The sequence below is a fragment of the Cervus elaphus genome, chromosome 5 (assembly GCF_910594005.1).
Source record: "Cervus elaphus chromosome 5, mCerEla1.1, whole genome shotgun sequence".
Classification (NCBI taxonomy): domain Eukaryota; kingdom Metazoa; phylum Chordata; class Mammalia; order Artiodactyla; family Cervidae; genus Cervus; species Cervus elaphus.
In genome coordinates, this window is record NC_057819.1 from 42,640,079 (window position 1) to 42,662,749 (window position 22,671).

Genomic DNA, 22,671 nt, shown 5'->3' on the forward strand with positions numbered 1-22,671 from the left:
GAATCTGCCTGCAATTTGGGACACCTGGGTGTGATCCCTGGGTTGGGAAGATCCCCTGGAGAAGAGAATGGCAACCCACTTCAATATTCTTGCCTGGAGAACCCCATGGACAGAGAAGCCTGGTGGGCTGCAGTCCATGGGGTTGCAAAGAGTTGGACATGACTGAGCAACTCTTAACGTTTTAACGATCAGCACCCTCTAAACTAGGTGATAAATGATTGTGTAAGGTACTGAGTTCTCAGTCCCTGGAAATATTTCAACCAGTTGATCAACCATTTACTTGGAACTTGGTAGAGAAAATTCATGTAAGGGGCAGTGATTTGGACTATAAATACAACTGACAAAACTTGACAATGCTTTTTAAACTCTAAAGACCCCAAAGTCCAGTTATTTGTTTTTACTACCATAATTGCCTCTAAGATCCAGCTCTCAGAGCCCACAGTCCTGTGGTTTTATCTCAGTTTTTGGAAATCATTTTGGTCATTTTCTCCTAAATCTTGTTGGAGAAAGCAGTTAAGAGTAATCACTGAAGGAGAAGATGTGTAGATGGTCTTATTTAAAGTTTTCATTTATCATGAGATGTAACTGCAGTTAGGTTTAAACAGATATGAGTGCATGCTACATAAGACACATGCCCAGAGAATTTATTCTGATAGGATTACTGTTTTTTTTTTTTTTTTAGTGTAATGATGTATTTTCAACATGAAAGTCAAAGAACAAAACTCATTTGTAAGGCAGTAAATCAATCCCATTATCAGAGCACTGGAGATTTTGGTTAAATAATGTGTCAGATGCAGACCTCCTTGGGTCCCGGCTCTCAGACATAGCTACAGCTCTCGCCAGTTTCTTATCTTGTTGTTGTGTTGCGTGTTATTTGCTCAGTCGTGTCTAATTCTTTGCGACCCCGTGGACTGTAGCCCGTGTCAGGCTCTGTCCATGAAATTCTCCAGGCAAGAATACTGGAGTGGATTGCCCTGCCCTCCTCCAGGGGATCTTCCCAACCAAGGGATAGAACCTGGGTCTCCCACATTGCAGGCAGATTCTTTATTGTCTGAATCACCAGCTTCAGTCCTAAATATAAGCAGAACTTCATTAACTTTATTATTATTTGTTTGAAAAGGATGGATAAAGGAACAGGAAAAATTAAATGAAAAAGGAATTGAATGTGTGCGTGCGTGTGCATACCTTTATGAATATATTATTGCTGTGGATTGAATTGTATTTCCTTAAATTAACATACTGAAGCTTTAACTCCCAATGAATGGTACTGTTGAGAGCCGGGGCCTTTGAGAGGTGATCAGGATCAGACGGTGTCTTTAGGGTGGGTCCCCACTGTGCACTCAGTGCCCTGCTGGTTTGTATAAATTGGCCTCCACACATTGGAGGACAAGGAGAGCCCAGAGAGAGAGGAGACCATTCCAGACCATAGGTGGCAGTTACCAAGAGTAAAGAGACTTACACAAAGGTGACTGCAGGATAAGCAGATCACTGTAACTACCCGTCAGGATCATAGAAGTTAATATGGAAACCTTGATGGGTTTCAGTCGTGTTTTGGGTTCATTTGACTCAACAACATATTCTCTTGAAGCTGCTTCCTTGAAACCTGAAGAACGTATATTCAAAGGACAGGGAAAGGGATCATGAACCTCTGATTGCCCAGGGCCAGCTTAGAGGGTCAGTCAATGGTCATGTCCTTCCAACAGTGCCCTTGTAAGAAGAGAAGGAGAGAACGTCTCTCTCTCTTTCCATGTGTGCATACAAAGAACAGGCCATATGCATACACAGGGAGATGACAGCTACTTACAGGCTAAGAGGAGAGGCCATAGAGTGAAACTTACTTTGCTGGCACCTTGATCTTGGGCTCTTCAGCCTATAGAACTGTGAGAAATAAATTTTTGATGTTTAAGCCACCTCATGGGGCTTCCTTAGTGGCTTAGACAGTAAAGAATCTGCCTACAATGCAAGAAATCTAGGTTTGATCCCTGGGTCAGAAAAGATCCCCTGGAGAAGGGAATGGCTACCCATCCCAGTATCCTTGCCTGGGAAATCCCACAGACAGAGGAATCTGGCAGGCTACAGTCCATGGGGTTGCAAAGAGTAGGACATGACTGAACGACTTACACTTTCACTTTTAGCCAACTTATTATGCTACTGCTGCTGCTGCTGCTGAGTTGCTTCAGTCATGTCCAACTCTGTGTGACCCTATGGACTGCAGCCTGCCAGGCTCCTCAGTCCATGGAATTCTCCAAGCAAGAGTAGCCATTCCCTTCTTCAGGGAATCTCCCCAACCCAGGGATCGAACCTGGGTTTCCTGAACTGCAGGCAGACTATTTACCATCTGAGCCATCAGGGAAGTGTATTGTTGTGGTATAGTTGCTAAGTCGTGTCCAACTCTTCGTGAAACATGGATTATAGCCCACCAGGCTCATCTTTCCATGGGATTCTCTAGGCAAGAATAATGGAGTGGGTTGTCATGCCTTCCTCCAGGGGATCTTCCCAACCCAGGTATCAAACCTGGGTCTCCTGCACTGCAGGCAGATTCTTTACCACTGAGCCACCAGGAAGCCTAAGCCACCTTATATACATTATTTTATTATGGCAGCCCAGGCTGACTAAAACAGTTGTCATCTGTTTTACAAACTACAAAGCAATTTGTATTCATTTATTCATTCAACAATCATCAGTTGAGTACCTAATATACAGAAGGCCTGAAGGACTGAAAGACAAGTAAGTCACACCTTCTGCCCTTCAGAAACTTATAATGATCGTATGAATAATGTAAAACAGAATAGAGTAAGCAGGAATTTGTAGAAGGTACCTGGACTTGATTTAACCCTGACTGAAAGATGGTTTTCTTGGAAGTTTTGATGGAGACCAGCTTTTGACCCAAGAGTTTAAGGAAGAATAAGACTTCTAAATGTTAGAGAAGATGAGGAGAGAGGCTATTCCAAAGTGGGAGTGAAGACACAGAGAACTGAAAATGTGTAAACCCAGTGGTGGGGAGCTTCTGTTCGGAGAGATGATTATCTGTGATATAAACTGAGAAGTTCCCTTACTTCTGCACTCTGCCTGGTAAGCCCACTGTCTAGAGAAGTTGAGTGCTCAAGAAACAAAATAATATTTTTTGAGTGAGCTGGGACTTTTGGGAAACTGATAAAAATATTATTTATGTAGAAGTAGACTTTCTTTCAATTTAAAGAACTACCATGTTAAAAGAAAAATCCAATCTTTTAGAGGCAGAGAGACAGATTTGCCTGAATCTCACATTGGTGTATTTACAAGCAAACATTGAATAAAAAGGATGAGCTGTCAATCTCAACAATGAGGTAGCTGTAATATGTTAGATGGCTCTTTGAGGAGGAATATTTGTAGAGTACGAGTTGAGAGAAGTTATCCAAGAAGCTTCCAGTGGGAAGATTGGGAGGTAGATATTTTTAGCCAGTGGCAGAGTGGAGGTAAGGAAAAGGGAGATTTAGGATAACCTAATAAGAATACATGCAAGTTCAGTCAAATGTTCCTCATGTTCTCAGGTCAACTTCTGCCAAGTCAGTTGTCTCTTTGCCTATACTCTGAAAGCAGTTTGTCATTTTTCTGATGAAGTACTTTCCACGTTGTTCTCTGTTTGCCTCATCTGTTTCTCCAGCTAGATTGTGAGCACCTTTACATCAGGATAAGTGAGTGTTAATCACTTAATCGTGTCCTACTCTTTGTGACCATATGAACTGTAGCCCACCAGGCTACATTGTCCATGGATTCTCCAGGCAAGAATACTGGAGTGGGTTGCCATTCCCTTCTCCAGGGGATCTTCCTGACCCAGGGATCGAACCCAGGTCTCCTGCCTTGCAGGCATATCCTTTACTGTCTGAGCCAGGATAGTAGCAGTTATTTTGTAGCTCCAGATCTAACATGATGCCCGGCAATTATTATTTGCTTACTTAACTATTTGCTGAATGGTGGATAAATTAATGCTATAGCATAGCTGAAATTTTGCAGAGCAAAAATAACTCAGTAATACAGGATTAGTGAATAGAATTTGGGAGTAGGAGTGGTTAATTTTGGGACTTGAGACACTGCAGAACACAGATTAAAGCTGCAGGGAAGTATTAAATTGATTAGGCATTTTTCAAGGTATAAAACACTCACTGAGGAAAGAAGGAAGAATCATTAACAAATAACTGTTCTCACAAATCCAAATAGTGGAGTAGGCAGGATGAAGAAGAGAGGAGCACTCAAAACTGGGGTTTGATAGACTAGAGTGGAAAATCATATTTAAAGTGCAACTTTACAGTATCAAGACCAATTTCCATTCACTACATTGGAAAAATATTATCAAGAAGTCATAGAAACTTGATATACAATTTTCAAATATTCCATTTTCTTGATGATTCACATCTGAGGATAAGGAGATGCTCTGAAAGTAAGGAAGTGCTCACTTGGTCACCACCAGCTAGTTTTCATAGGGGTTTCTGGGGACCCATAACCATCTGAATGTATATTGCAATCCCTCAAGGATTTCAGTTGACTGAAGTTTTATTCTAGTGAAAAGGCCTTAAGTCTTAAAGTCTACTAAGTGACTGGCTTTATTCTATTAGCTATTGCTGCATCGTAGCCCACGCTAAAAACAATCTGCTTATGTCAGTTGCCATTTTCCAATTATTTCCTAGCACGTTTTCCCCCTTTCTGTACCTATTGAGACAAAAATCAAAGTTTAAAAAATGTGCAGAATTCATAGCTCATAGTAAAACAGACTATAAAATGCCGAGAACTCAAAGCTTTCATCTGGCCTGTCAGGAAAAGCCCTCCAATTCTAATTTGAATTAGGCCAGAGATGCACAAAATAATTTGAGTAGCTACTGGTTAATGAGCTGTGGTTTCCAGGTTGGGCCTCTGCATGCTTCCTCTGGAGTATATTGCTTGCTAAGTAATCCACTCTCATTATATCCTCAGCCCAAGGAGCAGCCCATTTGGAGGCGATGTAATGATGTGATGTTATATATCACAAAAATTAGAGAGAGAGAACGAGAACTGGTAGGTCATCTTGACTCTCCCCTGCCAGGGCAGGCTCATTCCCCACAATGTCTCCCTGAGTGCTCTGTCCAGGCCTGTTTTAAATGACCTGGGCACTGGAGCTCAAACCTCTTCCCCTGAGAGGCTGTGTGGCAGTATAATAGGCTTCGCTGTTAGCAAACTCTTCCTTGATGTTCAGCCTAAGTTTTCTTTTGCTCAATTTCATCTCATTACTGCTGTTATTCCGCTTTTGTGCACCCCAAACAATCCCTCTCTCTCTCTCCTTCATGTTCACACTTTCCTTATGCTTGTAAATGTTTTCCTTGTTCCTCTTAGTCATTGCCAGGCCACAGAATGTTTGCCACGGTTTGTAAAAACTTTCTGCTCTTCCTCCATCCATGTTTGTGACTCCCTGCTGATTTCTTCCTTCTTTGATCCAAACTTTCCTGATTTGTGAGGGTCTAGGACAGCATGCTATATTTCATACCAGATGATGCTCCTGAGGGCATCGGGGCATTCTTCCCCTGCTCCGTGACGGATGCTTTTGTGTACACAGCCTAAAATTGCATTGCTTCTCTAAGCTTCCAAACCACACCAAGAAAGTGGAGGTCTGAGGTACTATCAGCGCTCGCGCTCTGTTGAGCCAGAGAGAAGATATACTCACCTAGCAGCGATGATTAGGCATGTGAATTTGGCCACTTTTCTTTTCAAAAGTCTGCTTTAGGCTCTTGGCTTGATTAAAGTTTGATTAAGGACTGAAGAGAAAAACAAATTGCCCCCAAAACAACGTTTAAAATAATAATACCTCGTACTCTGAACCAGAGCATTCTTTTTTTTTTTAATCCTATAATTGCAGTGTGATAATGGTAAAGTGAATGAGCTGTAACTTTACATTCCTTCATGAAAGGAATGAAGCACAGGGTGTTGGAAAATATATTCTTAGAAACATTGCCATTTCCCAGGCAGAAGGAATGGATGGATAAATGAGAGGAAAGCAGAAATGAGAAGTTATTAAACCTGTTTCCATTGCACTGAAAGATGAGTTCACACATAGGTACAAGGCCAACTCTAACAGAAAAGATTCTCTGAAATATTTTGCTGAACTTAAATTATATCCCATGGGATGCAAATGTGTGTTTAATAAATTAATATATGTTATAATATCATTTAACAGATATTGTGTGGATGTGTTATCTGTATTATTTATTCCAGTAATCACAATATAATGAGGTGAAAGCTATGCTATTTATTGTTATTTGTGATTCTACTTCTTTGCCTTGAAGTGCAGTCGACCTTGTTTGTTCAATTTGAATCAACTTATTTTGAGGGTTGCACCCTAGATTGATTTCTCCATAGTCTATGAAGACGTGGTGTCACTTGAAACTATGACTGGGAGTAATTTTGTACTTTCTCCTTCTTGCTTTACCTTAGCTTACCATGCAGGTAGGTGAGTCTTAGGTTGGCACATCAACCCTCTGCAGAGCTCAGTCACAGTAAGAATTGCTACATCCTGGGAATTTTTTTTTAAAACATTAGTTGTACCCAGGATGTGATTCACTCTTTTTTAAAAATATGTATCTGGCTATGCTGGGTCTTAGCAGTGGCATGTGGGTGCTTAGTTTAGCATGTGGGATCTAGTTCCCTGACCAGGGATCAAACCCAGGCCCCCTGCATTGGGAGCTTGGAGTTTTATTAACCACTGGACCACTAGGGAAGTCCTCAGCCTGGGAATTTGGACAAATGGTGAAAGCTGCTGTCTACATGCAAGCCTCCATTTTTTGATCTTCAGTAAAAAAAAGTGTATATATATGTCTATATATGTGTGTGTGTGTGTGTGTATAGAGAGAGACAATATGATTAAAATACAACCCTATGTTATGATACTATGTAGCATTTCGACCAATAATATGATCTTGAGGTGTACTGGTACTGTGCCGGTCACTCTTGGGTTTGTGGGAAAAGAATAAGCTTTAAGTGTGACCTACATGGAGATTCAAATGCCATTTAGAGACAAGACTAATACACAGAAGCTAGCAAATTATCAATGGTTATAAACCTAATGTCCTGTAAATGTATCCTTTTAAGTAATATAGGAAAGCCTGAAAGTATGATTGTTAGTGAGGCAACAGAGAGCTATTGGGATGCAGGCCTATATTGCTGTAATTAACATTTATTTAATGCTTGCTACCTGCCAGGAATAGTGACAGATAGCAAGCCAATATACAATGATGGATTATCTCTTTTGACCGTTGCTAATCCCACATTTTTATTGATGAGCCTCAGAGAGGCTAAGTAACTTGACTAAATTCACACAGGTATTAAGTAGTAGAGTTGAGATTCATACACAGGACTTCTTCAAAATAGAGCTTATGGTATTAATTACTATAAAATAAAGATTCTAACTGGGTCTTGAAGCATAAATATTATTAACAGTTCAGTAAGGATTTTCTGGTATTACTTGGCATCTGCCCAAGGACTCCCATAATGCTTGACTTCTTCCTCATACCCACAGCCACTTCTTTTCTTATGAGAGCCCAAGGGGGAGATGTACACAAGAAATGATGGCAATTGATACATGAAGTACCACTCTGCCAACAGTGTAGAGCTCTGCATGTGGCCTGCATAAATGGGTTTCTTCTTCCATCTGTTTCCAAATCTTAACTCCACCGAGACACAGAGACTGTCAGATTGCCTGACAACACTCCTGGCAAGAGGAGAGACAAAGATGGTTAGGTTTATCCAAGGATACAGGTACTATCTCAGCCTAACACCATGGGGCACAGGGCATGTAGGTGCCCTATACATGCTCACATATGTGAGTCGCTAATGTCCTGTCATCCTGAATGCCAGTTGTAGCCCATCTATGATCATGGGAACTGGTTCCACTAAGATTAATATTTGAGAAAGGGAAGAGGCATGGAGATCTTGCCTCTCCATATCACACTCGTGGTAATAAAGAGGAGGAGAAAGAACCAGGTATCCCACGCTGGGGGAGAAGTGTGAATGTTGACTGTATTAGAGATACAAGAGACTCTTTGGTTTTCTGAATATACAGAGTTGAAGGGCCCCTGGGTTATCTGGATGGGGGTGTTCTGTGGGTGACTGGAGCTACCTAGGTGAGAAGCCAGTGCTTGAGGTGCAGGTTTGGAAGTCATCTGTTCAAACATGTCAGGAAAGAGCAGAGGGCAAGTAGATTGAATCTTCAAGAGAATTGCTGAAAATGGGCCATTATTTATAAGACAGTCCAGTAAAAAAGGAATACAGGCAAAATGGCAGTAGAAGGTGGTGGGGCAGGTGTAGACGGAGCAGTAACTCCAAAAAGAAGATAATTTTGAGAAACAGACCCCAATTATCTATACTGGACAGTTTAGAGAGGCCTAGAGGTATATAGTTCCCCAAAGGACTTTTAATCAAAAGGGAGTTAACAGTGACCTTTGAGAGAGTAGTTTCAGTATAATGGAGCGAACGGAAATTCAAATTATGGGAGCTTGGGAGGGAATGTTAAGAAATAGAAGTAAAGTAAAAGTTGTATAATACATATTTCTCAATTGTGGAGATGAGATGGTGCAAGAGGGAAGCAAGACTGACGATTATTGTATGGAAGAGAGGTAGGGTAAAGCAAAATGGTGGACTGATGATGACTGATGTGACAACACACAACAATACCTGATATTTCCCCATTTGTTTGCTTGCTGATTGAACAATTTACTGTCTGTCACTTCCAATTAGATGTGAGGTTCAGCAGAATGGGAACTTTGTCCACCATGATCAAAAGGGAAGACTTCCACTAGAATGTAATATACACGGGACCTCCTCTTTTTTTTTTGCTAGATCCACCATACTGCAACAGTGCCTCCCACACAGAAGTGAAAGAGTGAGTTGCTCAGTCATGTCCAGCTCTTCGTGACCCCATGAAATGAGCCCTCCAGGCTCCTCTGTCCAGGCAAGAATGCTGGAGTAAGTAGCATTTGCCTTCTCCAGGGGATCTTCCTGACCATGGATGGAACTTGAGTCTCCTGCACTGCAGGCAGATTCTTTACCTTCTGAGCCACCAGGACGTGCTTGATAAATATTTGTTGAATAAATGTATGTCTCAATCCTCAGTGTCTACCATACTGGTTAGCACACAGTGAGTGTTCAGACACTCACATTCATTGTTGATAAATTTTCGGTGAATAACTAAGAATTGAGAGGTGAGGTTGTGATCCAGCTGAAGCTAAATGGTGCATCTTTGTAATGGGTCAGGTAGCATATTCTGTTATTTTTCTCTCTGAGTTCTTAGTGGCCAAAAGCAATGGAATAATATTATTAATAGAAAGAAAACAGTTAATGTCTTTTGTGACTCCACTGTATTCCACTTGATATTCTAAGCGCTTTCTGCTTTGAAACTTGCTTTATCCTCAGAGAAGCTATATGGAAAGTACCATTATCATCCTCTTTTACAAGGAGAAAACTGAAGCCCAGAGAGATTTAGCAGAAAAGATGGCCGAGAAGATTCAGAATTGGGGATTACAACTCCTGACAGATTAGGGGTGACAAATTCCAATATGGTAGTGAAGACAACATTAAAATGTCTTCCTGTGAAGCTCAACATGGTCTGGAGCCCGGTGGAATCAGGAGGAGATGGCCATTTAGAAGCAGGTGAAAGGGAGTGTTGGTGAACAGCCCGGTGAGAAGGAGGGGATCAGAATATCAGAGTCAAAAGGTATCTTAGAGATCGCTTGGAAAGAATTCCTTTATCTTAAAAAACACTATTCTGACGAATCCCTAACTGAAATTATGCATTTCCTTAAGAATGTAGCCCACAAGTCACAGTATTAGAGCAGTATCTATAATTTTATCACCTATGGAAATCCCAGGTGGCTCAGATGGTAAAGAATCTGTCTGCAATGTGGGAGAACTGGGTTTGACCCCTGGGTCAAATCAAACCCCTGGGTTTGATCCAGGGCAATATGCCCTGGATGAGGGCATGGCAACCCACTCCAGTATTCTTGCCTGGAGAATCCCCATGGCAGGCTGCAGTCCATGGGGTCGCAAAGAGTCAGACCTGGTTGAGTGACTAAGCACACACACCTTTGGAAATTTCAGCTATTTTCAAATATTTCTGATTATAACAGATATTTTTAAAAATTTATTTATTTATTTTAACTGGAGGGTAATTACAATATTGTGATGGTTTTTGACGTCCATCAGTATGAATTGACCATAGGTATACATGTGTCCCCTCTATCCTGAACCCCCCGCTTCTACCTTGCTGTCTACCCTGTCCCTCCAGATTGTCAGAGCAGCTTTGGGTGCCCTGAGTCATATGTCAAACTCATACTGGTCATCTGTTTTACATATGGTAATGTATATGTTTCAATGCTACTTTCTCAAATCATCCTACCTTCTTCTCTCACTGAGTCCAAAAGTCTGTTCTTTATGTCTGTGTCTCCTTTGCTGCACTGCATATAGTATTGTGAGTACCATCTTTCTAGATTCCAAATGTATACATTAATATATGGTATTTTTCTTTCTCATTCTGACTTTCTTCACTCTATAACAGATATTTTGAAGTATTATTTATAATCATCCCTATTTCAAAATTAGTCTTTATTAGACCTGCTAATATTAGATCTGCCATTTTATTGATTTGCTAAAGAAGCATAAATATTATTGTATGACAATTTTGTTTTTTTAAATATTTGATAACCAATACAGTATAGCTAGTTTTATTTATATTTATTTTCTTTTATACACTTAAATCTATTCTTCTGAGAAGGCTTTCGCAGGCTTCACCAGGTTGTCAATGGGGTCTATGGCTCCAAATGATTAGCCTGTAATAAGGAAATGGGGGCCTGGAGGGCTTACAGGACCAAAAATCCTGTAATTGGTGTCAGCACTGAAGCCAGCTTCCAGACCTCCTGTCTTCTACTACCACACTGATGCCTTTTGGTGTCATAGAGAATGAGAAGTTCTGCTTGCAGAAAAGGAATAGTTTGGAGGATATTATAGACTGAATGTTTGTGTGCCTCCAAAATTTATATGTTGAAATCCTAACTCCTAATGTGATAGTATCAAAAGGTGGTGCTTTGGGGCGGTAATTAGGTCATGAGAGTGGAGCCCTCATGAGTGAGATTGCCATCCTTAGAAAAGAGATCCCAGAGAGCTCCTTTGTCCCTTTCTGCCATGTGAAGAGGAGAAGGCAATGGCACCCCACTCCAGTACTCTTGCCTGGAAAATTCCATGAACGGAGGAGCCTGGTAGGCTGCAGTCCATGGGGTCGCGAAGAGTCGGACACGACTGAGCGACTTCACTTTCACTTTTCACTTTCATGCACTGGAGAAGGAAATGGCAACCCACTCCAGTGTTCTTGCCTGGAGAATCCCACAGATGGGGGAGCCTGGTGGGTTGTCGTCTATGGGGTCGCACAGAGTCGGACATGACTGAAGCGACTCAGCAGCAGCAGCCTGTGAAGAAGCAGCAAAAAGACAAGCCATCTATGAACCAGGAATGACCCTCACCAGACTTCAGCTGTGTCAGTGCCTTGATATTGGACTTACCAGCCTCCGGAACTGTGAGAAACAAATGTTTGTTGTCTAGGCCACTCAATCTATGGTACTTTTATTACAGCAGCTGGGATGGACTAAGACAGAGGACAGGTGGGGTGGTTGGAGACGGGCAGTTGGGGTCCCTGCTCATTTCATCTCCTCCAACTCTCTGTCACACACATGTTGAGTAAAAAGAAAGTAAATCCTTTTGTCTAGCATGGTGGAAAACATTTAATGGGCAGCCTATATCTGGGAAATTTGTGTCCAATATTTGATGAATTATCTTGATTTTTAGTCTACTATAAATTCCCAACTCATCGGCTGATTCTCATCAGAGCTGGGTTCAGGACCCAGCCTGTCTTAGATCCTGACATTATCTTTCTGCTGTGTTATGCTTTCATAAATCTACCAAGCGTTTTCAGAGATGTTTTAAGATGATAACTTTCCTACTTTGAACACTGTCTCTTTGGGAATCCTCCCAATCTTTTTTGTCTTGGTGGAGAGGAATGGACCTACATACTCCAAGGGAAAAGGAATTGGATGACAGGAAGCAAGAAGGTGCTAGAAGGAGGGGGAGGTAAAAAACTGCGATTGGTGACATTGGCCTGCGATGTAAGAAAAATTACAGTGAGGTATCATCTCACACCTGAGAGGCCATCATCAAAAAATCTACAAACAATAAATGCTGGAGAGGATGTAGAGAAAAGAGAACCTTCCTACACTGTTGGTGGGAATGTAAATTGGTGTAACCACTGTGGAGAACAGTGTGGAGGTTCCTTAAAAAACTAGAAATAGAACTATCATATGATCCAGCAGTCCCATTCCTGGGCATACATCTAGAAAAAGCATAATTCAAAAATAAACATGCACATCAATGTTCACTGAAGCACTATTTAAAATAACCAGTACATGGAAGCAACCTAAATGGCCAATGACAGATGAATGGATAAAGAAGATGTGGTACATATATACAATGGAATATTGTTCAGTTATAAAAAAAAGAATGAAATAATGCCATTTGCAGCAACATGGATAGACCTAGAGCTAGTAATACTGAGTGAAGTCAGACAGAGAAAGATAAATATCATATGATATCATTTATATATGGGATCTTAAAAAAATGGTACAAATGAACTTATTTACAAAATAGAAATAGAGTCACAGATGTGCAAAACAAACATGGTTACCAAGGGGGAAAGGGAGGTGGGCATAAATTGGAAGATTTGGATTGACATATACACAGTAATATATAAAATAGATAATGAGGACCTACTGCATTACACAGGGAACTCTACTTAATACTCTTTAATGACCTATACAGAAAAAGAATCCAAAAGAAGAGTGGATGTTATATGTGTAACTGATTCACTTTGCTGTACAGTGAAAATGAACACAAAATTGTAAATCAACTATGCTCCAATAAAAAATTAATTTTTAATAAAAGGATAAAGTTAACTCTCAAAAAAAAAACAAAAAAAACAAAACCAAAAACCTCAACAGTGCACAAACAAGGGGTCTGACTGATGAGACTTAGGTAGGAAAGAGGTTTAGAGTATGGTGGCATGGTTGAGAGTTTGTTCAGGAACATTTTGATAAAGAGTGGTGGAGGAGGAGGCTCTGAGGAGCTCTTCAAAGAGCAGGTGAGCATGAGGGTGGGTCAGGTGCGCTAAGAGAAGGCAAGGGGAAGGAACGAACCTTGACCGGTGGGTGCCCATCACGCGGCAGATATTGTAGATACCCAACATATGACCTCATCTAATCTTGAGCTGTGTGGGATACTTGTGATCCCCATTTACACAAGAAGAAAAAAAGATGCCAGAAATCAAATGATACAAACACAAGTGTTCCAAAGCTGGAAATTGAAATTTCAGTGCACACGTAACTTATTCAAAAATCCCTCGTGTTTTTCTCTGTGCCTTGATGCTTTCCAAAGAATAAGGAAGAATTTGGAGCATGAGGCAATCCGACCACGTGGTAGGAGAGGTGCACGGGCATGCTTGAAGAGACTGGAAGTACAGGCCAGGAAGTCTGCCCGAGAAGGAGGCAGAGAAGCCTTAGAGCTTCAGTCAGTTCCCCTCTCAGGTGTCTGTTATTGAGTGTTAGCGTGGGTTTCTTTTGGAATGAAAGTAACTACATTCCTGTATTAAAGTAATGCAATGTAACAGCCCTCTAAATAGGGTGCTAATAAAATAACAATGCATAGCACAAGCCTTTGCTTCTGGAGACTTTTATTATAGTATCCTGCTAAGAGTGAACTTTGTTTGAACTGCCATAAGCAAAGTATTTGGGAAATGATTTTTTTTTTCCTTTGGAGATAGCACATAGAAATAAACTTTCCTCACTCCCAGCTCGCAGTATCACATAATCTTGAGGGGAGGCTGTCTCGGTGCCAGGGCTGAGATGTAGCCACGGGACAGACAGGGACCAAAAGAGGAGAGCATTATTCCGTGGAAATGGAAGACACTGGCTGGAAATGCTGGAAACATTTAGTACTTCTAGAGGAGAAGTATTCATTTGGCCTTCCTGAAAAAGCAAGCATTTGAAAACAGCTCTGAGATTTGTCTCTCATCTGATTATTTTTGCAGAAAATCAGCATATTTTCCAAGTCAGACTGTAATATTTCTGTGGCATACTCTTACCATGAAAGCAAATTTCCTTCATAAAAATAAAAACCCAGAAATAGTATATTTTCATATTATACTTTTTCTTTGTTGTGATGTATGTGCTCAATCACTTCAGTTGTGTCTGACTCTTTGAGACCCAATGGACTGTAACCTGCCAGGCTCCTCTGTCCATGGGATTTTTCAGGCAAGAATACTGGTAGAGTGGGTTGTCATTTCTCTCTTCCGGGGGATCTTCCCAACTTAGGGATCGAACCCATGTCTTCTGGGTGGCAGGGAGATTCTTTACCACTGAGCCACCAGGAAAGCCCTCCTTTATTGTTGATTACACTTAACTAGTTAAGGAAATAGAAGTAAAAATTTTGAGAATGAGATTTGTATAATGAGTCAAATTAATAAGTTCCATTTATCGAAATGCTTTTTGTAATCCTCTTTCATTTGTTCTTTAAGGACAGTAAATATAATCAGTAAGCAAAACTTTTGTCATGCAAAACTCTTTCTTTAACATCTCTATATAAAGTAAGAACCACCGATTTAATTCCGTTTGTAATCTTTTTAAGTTTGTGTGTGTGCGTGTGTGTGTGAGAAAGACAGAGACATCTTTCATTATGAGAAAGAGGGAGCAAAACAGAGAGAGACCATTCATTACGAGACAGAGAAAGACTTTCATTGAGAGAGAGAGAGAGAAAGAGAGAAAGAGAAAGAACTTTCATTACCTCAACTATCTCAAAGCAGGTTTTTTTTTTTCCCCAGTAAGTACTCTGGGCAAATCTAAATATCACCAGTGCTATCTTATAACAAACTTTCTGTTTTCTGTTTCTTCTTGGATTAACATCCGACTCTCCTGTTCATTCATCTCTTATTTGTTTGTTTGTTTATATGTGTCAAATAGCTACAGGTATAGAAAAACAATATTTTCTGCTCTTTGCAATTTTTCTAGGTTGCCAGGTTGTGTGAAAGTCCTGGCTTATTAATGTACCCGACTCTCCCAGCATTTATCACAAATGTAAATGAACAGTCTGTGGTGTAGCCTGTTTTCAGGATTGCTCTGATGATCATGTTGCTATGGTGACAACAGAGCCGACAGGTTCGTGAGACAGTATTAGTAACGCCGCAGCTTGAAACTTAATCAGCACACCTCGACTTCTCCCCCATATTTCAATATCACTTCGGCAAATTGAATTCCAGGCAGTTGTCAGTCCAATGTATTCCCTGTGGTTTCTCCTCTGCAAAATTGCCTCTTTATTCTATACACTGATGATCATGGAGTAATTGAAATCTGCAGCTGTTTGTCATGCTATTTATACAACTCTGCCTTGTCGCCAGCAACCTTTGTGTGGTGTGCACTGCAGGTAACAATTAGATCCAGAAACCTCTCTTTGGTTGAACAAGTGAATGATTGTTTTCCCCTAATACTCCCGATTTTGGATACTTTATGTGATACCTTGTTTTGTGGGGGAAAGTTCAGCCAAGGTTTAATCACAGGCTATTACAGCAGCATGGCTGGGCTCTGCCTTCTCTGCTTCCAGCGATGGGGAGACACCTGGAGTGTTGAGAACAAGGGCTCCCTCCTCGGGGGAACTGCCCCTCAATCTCCTACCAATCTGCTCTCCAGCCGTTTCAGAAACTGGACTCTCCAGTTACTATTGGCCCTGAAAGACTTGCAACAATCGATGTGAGAACACAATTCAGTGTGGGGAAGAAAGCAGCAGTGCAGGACATGTAGCGCGGCTCAGGCATGGAATAATGCTTGCTCTTTAGGCTGCTCTGTAACTCGGGGATTTAAGACCCCTTGCTCTTTCCAGTGAACTGTTTCATTATAAGCTCTCCCTATACCCCTTCTGGGGTTGTTTTGAGGGTCAATACGTGATTTTTTTTTTTTCTGATTGTGAACTCCAAGGGAACATAAACTGAGCTTTATTTGGAGCCCAGCAGGTAAAAAGTGTCCCTTCTCTTCTGCTCTCTGTAATATATGCTGACATAAGTGGGAAGCGACTGCTTTTCCCCTCTCAGCTAAAGGAGTGCTGTGTGTTTGTTAAGTTGCTTCAAGTCGTGTCCGACTCTTTGCAACCCTATGGGCCGTAGCCCGCCAGGCTCCTCTGTCCATGGGATTCTCCAGGCGGGAATACTGGAGTAGGTTGCCATGCCCTTCTCCAGGGCTGATGATTTTACGTGTTCCACCCACCCCAAAATGGACATGACAGCATGAGCCAGGAATGGAGGATTTCCTGGTTTTATAAAATAAAATAATGAAATGACCAGGGAAGAGCTGGGTCCTTGAAGATACAGGAAGGACGTGGTCTTTCCTGCTTCCCAGTGACCCATCAATAGTCTTCTCCACACTTTCTGTCCCCTTCTCAGCACTGACTGAGGACCACAATTACCTGTTTTCTAGTGAAGCCCCTTCCTGTCGCACGCATTCTTCTCTTCTGGTCCCTCTAGCCCAACGGTCTCGCGTCCTTCTTGCTATTGTAGTATTCAGACACGGACATTGTCTAGGGGTTCTTTGTACAGTTTAAAAGTTAATGAAGGTCAATCTGTGAATAATCTTTTTGTTGTCATGGAATACCAACTGGGTACAGAGGAAAAAAAATTTCTAGAGAGCTCTTAATAGAATCATCAGCAACAAACATGGATTGCATCTATACATTGCATAACCAATGCAAATATGAGAGCTAAGTTTTGTATAGTTTTGAAGTATCATGTTTTGTTTTGCTTTTAATTTAATGAGAAAATTGTCCAGCAACTTGATCGTGTTTTTACTTCACTAGTTATTGCCTTCTGGCCCATAGGTGTGTCGTGGGATAGTGACCTTTCCACAGCATGCGGCTTTGTATGTTCGAAGAAAAGCCAATGACAGATTAGAAACTTAGTGGCTATTAGAGGGTTGATGGTAGCTGGTGATCCTGGGAGTCTCTCATTTAAAAAAATTTTTGAACTTTATATTCTTTATTATGGGCTTCCTCAGTGGCTCAGTGGTAAAGAATCCACCTGCCAATGCAGGAGAGAGAGAAGATGCAGATTTGATCTCTGAGTTGAGAAGTTCTACTGGAGAAGGAAATGGCAACCTATTCCAGTATTCTTGCCGGGAAAATTCCGTGGAAAGAGAATCCTGGTGGGCTACATACAGTACATGAGGTCGCAAAGAGTCAGACACGACTGAGCTACTAAACAACAACAACAACAGATTTTTTATTTTATTGGCCCTTTCTACCAATATTGGAGTCTCAGACCCAATATTGAACTTGAAAAGTATAGAAAAGTCCTATATAATTTGAAAGCTAGGAAAATAGTTTGCTTGTTCCCTTAACTAAGGGTTAAACAGAAAGAGTCTCTCCTTAATATCACTTAGATACGTCTTTTCTTTATTTCCCTCAAGGCTTCATACGCATCCCCCTCCTTAGACCCTTTCAGTGATGTGTGTGTGTGTGTCTGTGTTCAGTCATTCAGTCGTGTCCGACTCTTTGGGACTCCATGGACTGTAGCCCGCCAGTCTCCTTTATCCATGGAATTTTCCAAGCAAAAATACTGGAGTGGGTTGACATTTCCTTCTTCAGGGGATCTTCCCAAGGGATAGAATCCGTGTCTTCTGCCTCTCCTGCATTGGCAGGCAGATTCTTTACGGCTAGAACTGCCTGGGAAGCCCCCTGTCAATGATACTTTAGTTCAAGTGCCAATGAAACAGATTTCAAGGACAGAGTTGTAATTAGGGCAGAGGGCATGAAAATTTAGAGGACACTCAAATTTAAAATAATGTTTTAAAAGATTGCTACATTTACAAGTTTACAGCATATGCACTCCTTCAGCATTACAAGAACAAATGATCTTAATACCTACTTAGCAAGAGTGATTGGCTCAAACAGGAGGCTACCAGATGGCTCAGCATTGTTAATAACGCCCATTTGAGAGCGCATCGTGAATCACAAAGTCGAGGGCAAATTTTAAGGCTCCAGGTGGCAAATTTAAAACAAGGAATTATTTAAAATCTTTATTTAAAAAAGAAAAGAAATGAATACCAAGTTGCAAAGTGGAAAAACTCTTCACTTTTTAAAAATTATATATGTAATGCTACTTAGTTATGTAGAACTTACTGTAAATTGATTTGCCATAAACAAACAACAAAAACCAAGTTTATTAAAACTGTTGTGCCACGGGGTTTTTTTTCTTTTCATTTGAATCTTTCCTTCCCTCCTCCTTCATTCCTCTCTCCCTCCTTCTTTCTTTCATTCTTTGTTTGTTTGTTTTTTCTTGTGTGATAGATTATCTGTTACAATCAAAACTACATGCAGGTCATACTTAGAGCATCTGTAGGGGGTCTCACCTTGGGTTTGTGGGGTTTTTGGCCCCAGGTAACTCTTCACACCACAGAAAGAGTCATTATTTTATAATATAAGTCATGGTTATAAAGAATCACTTTAAGGTGGTTCTCCAGGTTTGAGACTTTCCCAGCTTCCATTCTGAAGAGGTCCCAAGATTTCTTAAGTAGGAGATCTTGGAAGCCTGCATGAACTGGGCCTGTATCGACCTCTTCTTGGAATCCTTAGGTGAAATCCCACTGTCTTTTCCCTTTAGGAATTGACTAGACCACGATTTGATTTCCTAGTCTACCTCTGATTCTGGATTTATCAAATCGATTTAAACCTATGCATGCTTCTTAAAATTATTCTCATTTGCCTCATGAGTATGTACCAACACATTCTGGCCAAAGCAGCCTTCGGGTTTTCCTTTATATCTGGGCTGAAATCACATTTCTCCGAGCCCCTCCCCATTCCATCCATATGGAATTTGCCCCCTCCGAGTTTCCCAGGCTCTTTCTGGGAGCCCTGGATGGGTGTCTCACATATGTGCACAAACACATCCAGTATGCTCTTCTATTTCCAGGTCCTGTGGCCTCTGAAAGTCTTACCTCAGTGACTGCTCATGGTGCCGACCTCTTGGGTCAAGAGTCCTGTCTTTGCAGGATCTCAAAGCCTCAGGCCCTGAAGGGGCAGAGGTGAGGAGAGCTATTTCCTTTTCAACTCTTAGGTTATATTTGGTCACCCAGGCTCTAAATCAGCTCAGTGTGTGCCAAAATTTAGATCTAATTACAGTTTTTGAGTGCTTATTATGTGATATTGCTTTTTTTTTTTTTTTTGGTCTTAAAGATGTTTTGAATTGTTTCATCAGTGCCAGTTCCTTGTCCCTCTCGAGCCTCTTATTAAATTTATCTGTCACTCATGGCCCTCACCCCACAGGTATTCAAATCTGCTCCAAGCAGCCAAATGAGGGGATTTTTTAGCACTACATCCCTATCTCCTAAAGCAACCTAAACTTCCTGATGTGATTGATCTGATTCCCAAAACAACATATTTTCTTTGCTTTCTTGAACTCTTCTGTGCTAACTGGGCATCTAGAATAGGTGCTTTGCTTTATAGTTTGCACAGTTAACAGACTCTGTAGAGTGAGTAGTTTCTCCTAAGGGTTGCCTGTTCAGTAGGTAAATTCAGACTTCTTGTAAAACAGAGACCCACTTGAACCTCTGACTTACAGTTTTTCTAGATTCTGCCTTCCCTAGCAGACTCAAAGGCCTTTGGATGAAGTTTGAGTCCCAGCTTGAACTCTCAGAAATCTGCACTTCCCTGTCCTTCAGCAGTATCTTCAAAAAACGTTGTGTCTCCCAAGCAAATATCCTAGGAATGGGAAGCCAAAAGCCCAGGAAGATCCAGGTGTCCCTGTCTTCCTTAGTCCCTTTGTGTGGCGTGAGTGTGTATTTCCCAGGTCAGTCAGGCACAGAGTCATCGCTAGGACAAGTGCTACCGATTCTGTATCCACGGCAGCACGCCTTACGTGCAGGTCGTGAGGTTATAGAATGTGGACTGACATTGTGTTTATCCTCTGGGAACATTTGGTTTTACCTTTGAAACTCGGGTGCAGAGTGTGTACTTGTAAGACACTGACGTCATTCATTCATTCATTCATTCATTCGTCACACACAGTTATTATTGAGATCTGAGGAAGGTGAGCCATGAAACTACAAGAGAAGAAAAACCCTCTCGGCGGGGTGGGGGGTGGGGGTAGGCAGCCAGTATCAAAGCTCTGATGTTGGAGAGTGCCTGGTGGGCTGAGTGTGTGAAAGATTAGGGGAAAGGAGGTCAGAAAAGGAGCTGTGGCATGAGGTTTGTAGAGGCTTCTTGGGGAGCTCCAGCCTTGGCTGTGAGTCAGGGGGAAAGCAACGGAGAGAAGGTAGCTGCATTTCTGAGACGGGGAGACTGCAGGAGAGGCAGACTGAGGTGGGGAGTGCTGACCAGCTCTGCTTTTGGCACGATAACTCTGAAGTGTCTGTTAGCCCTCCATGCAGAGCTGCCAAACAGGCAGCTGGATCACACATCCGCAGTTCAGGGGACAGAGCCGGGCTGCAGACGTAAAGCGGGAGTCATCGGTGGGTATTCAGAGCCAGGAGGTCGGATGAGATTTACAAGGGCAAAACCAGGCTCATCTGGAGTCAGTGCTGGCAGATGACAGGTGGGACCAGCGTCAAGTAGGATACTTCCCTTTGGCTCTGCTTACCTGCTGGCACATGGGCCCAGGGCTCCCAGAATTAGATTTAACCAAGGTCAGGGTTTCACCAGGAAGTGTGACAAAGCAAGAGGAGGCAAAGGAAGGGAGAGCGTGCACAGAAGGGATTACAATAAGGGCTCATGGAATGTATCTGACGTGAAGCGTCAAGAGATGGAAAGGGATGCATTCAAGGGCAAGTGGTGGGATCAGTGAATTACTAATATATGTCCTGGTTGGGTAGAAGAATTATAGGAGTTGGGATTCTCAAGGAATAAACTGGAAAGATAAGAGGGGAAATTGGGGCTCAGGGTGCTTCAACAGGGACTGTGGAAGCACTGAAGTCATTTATAATGATAGAATTTATGGTCATTATTTTAAGGTGGGCTGTGACCCATTTCAACCATTGTGGAATAGGTTTAGTGGATCAAGACCAGCGTTATCAAAACTAAATACAATAGAATGGAAGATATTTGAGTGATTACAAGTAACAAGAACACATATTGCTTTGTGAAATGTTTGTTTCAACCATACATGTTCTGCCCGTAGTCCAAGTCCCCGGTCGGGAAAGAAGACTCCTCGAAACAATGCAACTTGCAATAGGGGAATTTATTACTGACTTGAGCCAGGGCCTCCCGCCCTCACCAAGGGTGTGAGGATGGAAAGGCCCCGAGCCCCAGTTCTCTCGGATATTTATTAGGTCAAAAAAGCAGCAGGTAGTTGGCACAAGCGGATTGGTTACACAGCGGGTAGTTGGCGCAAGCTGATTGGTTACACAGTTGCAAGGTAATTTTTGTTGGCCCAATCCTTCGTGGGCTTTCAGCTTTCCCCTGATAGGTTCCCTTTTTCTTGCTAGGCATATGTTGATTGGCTGGCTCCAGGTGGCCTGATAATTATGTTACCCCAGGAAACCAGGCCTACTCCTAATCTAGGCTGCCTGTCATGGCGTTAGCCATGACAGCCTCACACATAGATATATGTATTCATATAAGTTATGTACATAGAGAGGTCTGTTTGTAGTGGGTCATCTTCATGCATTCCTTAAATTAAGGCAAGTTGAAAAAGTTTGGAAAACACTGTAGGGTTTGTTTGTGGGAACAAGCACCTGAGGATAAGGTTCTTAGAAGTATTTGCATGTCATAAAAAGACTTTAAAAAGCCAGCCATTCCTGAGTGTCTTGTGTGTGGTGGAAGTTAATAACTCAACACACCCAAACCAAACAATAACACACCCATGAGGGACTCTGCTGTTAAATTTGTAAGTCTTCTTCAAATCTAAATAAAAGATATTCTTTTCTTTTTCAGACACTTGTAAATATAGGTGCCTTTAAAAATTAAATAAAATGCTAACCTTTTATTTTTTATATTGAACAAATATATATGTTCAATGATTATAATGCATACACACACACACCTGATTTCCTTTGAGTCCAAACCAAACTTTTCCCAGTTGTGTGTTTATTTTCATGATGCAAATAAGTTTATTTATAAAACATATAACTTTTCTTAAGTTAAAAATGTAGTAACCTTAGACACCTTCATGGCAAAATTTAGTGACAAAATGGAAACAATACACTTCATCCAGATAGGTATACCCTACTTAGATTACATTTCAAAAATCATTTTTTCATAAAAATCATTTGAAATTTAAAACCACGTCTCCATTAGGAGTGTTATCATTTGATGGTTGGCTTTTCAAGCAAATCTATGGGGTCTGATACACTTGTGAGTGAAACACACCCATAATTACTTCTAAGTCCCTTTGACCCCTGGCAAGTGGGAAGCCGTTGTTACTAGTGGGCTTGATTTTAGGTCAGGATAAGCCTCTGGTTGGTGGGTAGGTGTATCACGTTCCTAGGGCTGTCATCACAAAGTACCACCCACTAGGATGGCATAAGACAACAGAACTTTATTCTGGGACTGTTCTAGAAGCTGGAGTTCCAAAATCAAGGTGTCAGCAGGGTCCTGCACCCTCTGAGA